We start from the raw sequence: 7,391 nt of genomic DNA, 5'->3' as shown, positions 1-7,391 counted from the left end.
ACACAGAGGTATTCTTTGCAGCATGAGATGGTGCATTGTCATGCATGAAGATAATTTTGCTACGGAAGGCACGGTTCTTCATACTAATTATCACAGGTGTCTGAGATTGATTACAAGAGCCCTAAGACACAATACCATCCATGAGATTAATTGAAAAACTAATAATTAAATGTTTATGACACTTAAATCCAATGTACATAATAATTTGGAACACGGTGTAGATCAGATTTTTTCATTTTCGTAATAGATAAAGGAGAAAAAGTACCCAACATTTGTAAAGCAATTTCTCCCCAGTACAGCAATACCCCATATGTGGTCATAAACTGCTTTTTGGACACATGGTAGGGCTCAGTAAGGCAGGAGCGTGCAGATTTAGCTGCATTGTTTTTTGGGTGCCATGTCACATTTGCAGATCCCTTGAGGTACCAGTATAGGGGAAACCCCTTAAAAGTGACTCCATTTTGGAAACTACACCCCTTAGGACCTCTATCTAGGGGTGTAGTGAGGATTTTGACCCCACAGGTATTTCATAGATTTTTTTAGAATTAGGCAGTGAAATATCAAAATATGTCGTTTTGGCTCCCAATTGTTTTATTTATTTTGCAAGGGGTAATAGGCGGAAACACCACACAATTTGTTACTCAATTTCTTCTGAGTACGACAATACCCCATATGTGATCATAAAATGCTGTTTGGGCACATGGCATGGGTCAAATTGGAAGGAGTGCCATTTGGCTTTTGGAGCGCAGATTTTGCTGGATTGTTGTTCAGGCGCCATGTCGCACTTACAAAGCCTTTGAGGTACCAAAGAAGAGTGGGATAGATAGATAGATAGATAGATAGATAGATAGATAGATAGATAGATAGATAGATAGATAGATAGATAGATAGATAGATAGATAGATAGATAGATAGATAGATATAAGATAGATAGATAGATAGATAGATAGATAGATAGATAGATAGATAGATAGATAGATAGATAGATAGATAGATAGATAGATAGATAGATAGATAGATAGATGATAGTAGATAGATAGATAGATAGATAGATAGATAGATAGATAGATAGATAGATAGATAGATAGATAGATAGATAGATAGATAGATAGATAGATATGAGATAGATAGATAGATAGATAGATAGATAGATAGATAGATAGATAGATAGATAGATAGATAGATAGATATGAGATAGATAGATAGATGATAGATAGATAGATAGATAGATAGATAGATAGATAGATAGATAGATAGATAGATAGATAGATAGATATGAGATAGATAGATAGATAGATAGATAGATAGATAGATAGATAGATAGATAGATAGATAGATATGAGATAGATAGATAGATGATAGTAGATAGATAGATAGATAGATAGATAGATAGATAGATAGATAGATAGATAGATAGATAGATAGATAGATAGATAGATAGATAGATATGAGATAGATAGATAGATAGATAGATAGATAGATAGATAGATAGATAGATAGATAGATAGATAGATAGATAGATAGATAGATAGATAGATAGATATGAGATAGATAGATAGATAGATGGATAGATAGATAGATAGATAGATAGATAGATAGATAGATAGATAGATAGATAGATAGATAGATAGATAGATAGATAGATAGATTTGTTACATGCTTCGTTCCCCCTGTGTTGGTGCAGCAATACTATTGAACACTTGTTATATCTATAATATCTATTGAGTTTTGAATCTAGTTGATTGGGGAATAGAAATGGTAAGTCTATGAACACAGTGTATTGACGAGAATTAAATATGGCAGGATGAGGTGCCCATTATATGCCACTCTGGAAGTATATATCTGCAGTGCAGGCTCAGGTCACAGCTGTGTCTTGTGCCAGTGATATATTTGACTGCAGAGCCGGATGATGGCGGGTGACAGAGGGGTGACAGGTCAGTATTACTGACATGGGAAGTTGGTGGACAGGTTGGAGGTGAAGTGACAGCTGTATGAAGCCAAAACAGGAACAGCATAAAACTTCCAGGACATAATGAAGGTGTAGATGACATCTGTCTGTGGTCACTACAGATGTAGCCGCAGCAAAACTAGGTCAATTTGGAAAATCTAGGGTTTAGGATGTTATGAGCTACAGGACTCTCAGAGGAATATGGAAGCTCTGCTAATTAAATCCTCTAATCTGGAATTAACAATAGGTGCCAGATTATCAAATATTTTGGATTATTGGACAGTCATATAGAAATAAATGTATAAGTGTAGAGAACCTCCAGGAAGACAGCAGAGAACAAAATGCTAATATAAATTATGCTACCAATAAGAGTAGACAAAGAACATGTAATCTGGAGATTTCAGATTAAATTGCATATTTCTGCCAAATTCAATTGGCAATCTATCAGAACTTCTTGTTTATTGGATGCTATGTCCACCTTTGCGATAATTTTTGTTATTGCTCTAATGAATCTAAAATAAAAAACAAAGATTGCATATAGTCTTGATTAAAATATCCTACTGTTTTGTGTCTACAGCCCCTATGAAGACCTATGTGTCTCCATGGTAACAGACTACAAAACAAACACTGTGTAGTCTGATCATGCAGTCATACTCCCTTCTATTCTCTACTTCTTACTTATATATATTCGGTAGGTTAGTAAGAAGTAGGGCACAGATGCAAGGGAGGATGACTGTAGGATCAGATTATGCCCAGGATATGTTTGTAGTCTGTAACTATGGGGAGACATAAATCTGCATAGGAGCTGTATACACCAAATGGTAGATTTGAATAAAGTGTATTTGCAAAGTTGTTGTTTTTTTTTAGATGCAGTAGAGAAATACAATCTTTTTTCTATTTTTTGTCTTGAGGGATCCTATATTAGGTCACCTGTGCAATATTAAAAGGGTTGTCTCACTAAAACAACCCTTTTTCATAAGACTTATGAACATCATAGGAGGGGGTCTAAGAAAGAGTGACTCTGGCTCTGGTGGACTCCGCCCATCAATGTATTAAATGGTGGCCGGCATGTAATACTACATTAGCCATGTAAACCAGACTGGGATGAATGGCTGATCACTGGGTCGACTTTATTTAAAAATGGGGTTGTCAAGATGAGACAACTCCTTTAAGAAAATCCTCAATACATGATCTGTTGGAGTTTCCCGAGGACTGGAATAGGAACCACTGCATTAAATCAAGGGTTAAATTTGGGTACAAGGCACACTATCACTTAAAGGGGTGTCCATGGGGACAGGGGTGCCCAAAGGGTGTCAGATTAATGTGGATACATTACAATATCAGACACAGCCATTGGAGAGGAGTGGGGCTGTTTTCGGTTAAAAAAAGGAGACCCCTTTAACACACAGGTTCGGCAAAAGCAAGAAACGTTCCAATTACACCTTTTCATAGACGCAGCTTTAAAATATTTCCTAGAGCTGCAGCAGCTGCTGGAAGAATTAGGTCTTTACAGCTCTGCATGTAAACAAGAATGTTTCTATTCACTGACAGGAAGCAGAGAAAATTGGCTCTCATAGCATGCTTAAAGCTGTAGTTTGGCAAACGGCTGGAGAGATACATTTTGCAGACCTATAGGCTATAGGTATTTAATACTAAACTATAAGTCCCAATGATAGATGCTCTGCAGCTCTGCAGACGATCAAACATTGTAATGTCATAGTAATGAAGCAGGAAGTCGCTCGCTGTGTTTGTCTCGACACTAATAAGGAAGTAAAGTCACAGGAAAGTTAATCATTTTAAAGATGTTGAGTTTTGTTGACATTTAATGGCCATCTGACATTGAGAACGTCAATAAATATCCCAGCCACATGTAGCAGCAGGAAACAGATGGGGTACACCCCCATGTTACCAGACCAAGTGACACCTCACATGCTAATCCTCTGGGAGATTCCTGTGTGTGGATATCGAGAGGGTGATGACAACGTTCAGTACTTTATGAGATATATAACATCAGGGCACACATCTAATATTGCAGGGTTTTATATGGAGGCTAAGAGGAGAACTAACCATAAACTCTGCAACCTATAATAATGCAACCTATAGGTAGTCACACGCAGGGCCAGTTTCAGCACCCGATGTACCAGGGCAAGTGCCAGGGCCCACTACACTTGGGGGGCCCACTCAGTCACTGGATGCTTACGCTGCTGTCATGGCTCCTCCATGAGTGGAATCCCTGGCTAGAGCGTTGCCTTCGCCCTGGCTGGAGATTCTGCTCCTGGAAGGAATCCCTGGCGTCCTTGTCCATATATGGGTGCCACTGCATTAAATCAAGGGTTTATTGTGGGTACAGGGCTGGCGTCCATGTCCATATATGGACTGTGACGTCAGGGACTCCTCCGTGACTGGAATCTCCAGGCAGAGGGTCAGTAATGCTCTGCCCGGGGATGCTCTGGCCCTGACATCATTATCCATATATGGATATTGAAATCAGGGGTCCTCCTGAAGGGGAGTCCCCGGTCCAGAGCGTTTCCGTCGTCCTGGCTGGAGATTCTGCTTCTGGAAGGATCCCCTGGCATCCCTGTCAATACGTATATGGACAGTGACGTCAGGTACTCCTACGGGACTGGGAATCCCCGGGCAGAGCATCGACAATGCTCTGCCGGGGTATTCCTATCCCAAAGGAGCCCCTGACATCACTATCCATATATGAACATTGACATCAGGGGTCCCCCTGGAGCGGAATCCCCGGCCAGAGCGTGATTCTGCTGCTGGAGGAGCCCTGGCATCACTATGTACAGGGCGATGTGGCACCATCTACAGGGGTGTGTGTGTGGCACTATCTACAAGGGGCTGTGTGTGGCACTATCTACAGGGGACTGTGTGGCACTACATACAGAGGGCACTGTGGCACTTTCTGCAGAGAGCACTGTGGCACTATCTACAGAGCGCACTGTAAATATGGGGGCACAAAATCTATATGGGGGCATAATCAGGGCCTGACTTCTATATGAGGGCTTAAACTGCCATTTTCTGCCGTTGTACTGCGGCCATGAGTTCCCCGTCATAGGGGACCACTAAGTCTGTGTCGCCCAAGGGCCCACATAAGCCTGGAGCCGGCCCTGGTCACACGTATGCATATAAATGTATCTAGAGGATGTCAGAACTGGTGATATGTGAGATAAAGAAGTGATCATGGGACTAGGTAGATTTTTTTTTTCTCTACCCAGCCTGAAATGGCTGACAACAGGGAACAATTACAAGCTAATTATACAAGCTAATTATAGAAAAGATACATTTAGTGCCCATATAGGTTAAGGCTAAATAATGAGTTACGGTTGGGGCGGTGGTCGCGATAAAATGAAAGGTTACTGCAACTGTCCCACAACCTCAATGTCCTGTAAGAATAACAAGAATTCTGACATTGGAAAAAATTAGGTTGCGGCAACCTGCAATTTTACTGCAACCACTAAAGGACCAAAAGTTTCCATGAAGCCCAATCCTTAGCCCTCTTCTGCTAGTACCCTTGACTTTTACCATATAGGAAATTGAGGTAGTGCAATTTTACAGCTGCCCTTGCGATACCAAAAGTCGCCATGGAGTCCAGTGGAGGGGTACAAGAAAACTGCATACAAGTTGTGGTCACGGGATTACCATGCATGCAACCGCAAGCGTTTCCTAAGGAATATAAATTACAAGCAACCGTGATGACTTACGTTTGGGGTGGTGGTTGCAGTAAAATGACAAGTTCCTGCAACTGTTCCGTAACCTCAATGTCATGTGACAATCACAAGAATTCAGACATTGGAAAAAATTAGTTTGCGCCAACCTGCAAACTTACTGCAACCATTAAAGGACCAAAATTTGCCATGATACCTATGCCTTAGGTCCATTCGCGCTGCTCACACTTGTTTAGATCACATAGGCAAAGCCGCCATCAGGAATTTCAGGGTCTTTACATCCAAATTTTCTGCCCCCCCCCCCCCGGCACTGCCCATTAACGGTTCCCCATCCAGCACCATATCACGCTCTTTGTGGGATACATATTTATTAACTTTTGATTTGGCCATAAGATTTTGAAACCTGCCCCTATGACAAGGTAGACTCTTTTTGCAGGGCCCTACTCTATTCTAACTTATTTACAATTTCTTAATACCTCTAGATGTATCCAACACTAGTAAAAATTGCTAAATTATAGTTAACCTACCTGGTGGTCTTCTTTTGCTTGCTTCTGGCTCCATTTTCTCATTTCGGTCCCTGTTGTATGGGATCCAAGATGGCCACTGCTGTCTCAAACTTGCATATGGGAAGCGTAGTCTGAGACTTGCAACCCCACCTCCTTCACTGCCATCAGATGAACCAACACTGATGACGTCAACGCTGGGTCCATCTGTTCTGACACTGCTGGGTTCTTGACAAGCATACAATGGTATACTTACATCCAGAAGTTGATTCATGACGTCCCCGGCGCGGTCTTCCTCAGCCCTTCACTGATGCGCTTCAGGGAAGATGTTGCTGCAGTCGGAACCCCTGTCAAGAACAGCTGTCAGAAGAGATGGACACAGTTCTTAGTTCTAGTCCATCTGAGAGCAGTCAAGTGTTGGGGGTGTGTCTTAGACTCGAAGACAATGCTCTCCTCTGTATGCAAGTCTGAGATATTGACAGCCATTTTGTATCTCAGACAACGGGGAACGGTGCCAGAAGCAAGCCACTGCAGGCCACCAAGTAGGTAAACTATACATTTAAAAAACAAACAAAAAAAAACTGCTAAATTGTTTTGTGATCGTGAGAAGGGAGTTTCCAAACCCAGAGATCCTCCTCACTGCACCCCACCACTGTATGGAGGACCTTAAATTGAGCGGCAGTCGATAATGTTTATAAATTGAGCGGCAGTCATTCAATGTATATGAGAATGACAAAAAAGACAAGTACAGCACTCGGCTATTTCTGTAATTCTCATAGACATTGAATGTAATGGTGGGCGCATGTTTGACTGTCACTCCATTCAAGCTCCTCCTCACTGCGGAGGATCTTGGGGTTCAGGACCCCCATTCTCATGATCGGTCGGGATCCCAGTAATGGGGACCACAGCGATAAGAAAATTATATCCTGTGGATAGGTGATAATTTATAATTCTGGGAAAACCCCTTTAAGACAGAGAGAAGATTGGAGGGAAGAAAAAAAACAATTACGACTCTTTAGGGAAAGGGAGGGGAAGAGTAGCAGTTGATATAGCAGATGTGTCCGTCGTTACCTTTCCTCTTGGTTCAAGATAAACCCAGATGAGTAGCAAAAGATGACCAGATTTGAAAAAAAAATAAATTTGTTTTACTCATAATGCCCAACATCTAAGGCTGGGTTCACACATGTGTTGACTTTTCCGTTGTTCTGCTCCGTCACAGGAGCAGCACAATGAAAAAAACAGAAGTGTCAGTTCCATTGCACC

This window comes from Rhinoderma darwinii, chromosome 13 (genome assembly GCF_050947455.1).
Source record: "Rhinoderma darwinii isolate aRhiDar2 chromosome 13, aRhiDar2.hap1, whole genome shotgun sequence".
NCBI classification, from domain to species: Eukaryota; Metazoa; Chordata; class Amphibia; order Anura; family Rhinodermatidae; genus Rhinoderma; species Rhinoderma darwinii.
Note: the sequence above shows the minus strand (reverse complement) of the source record.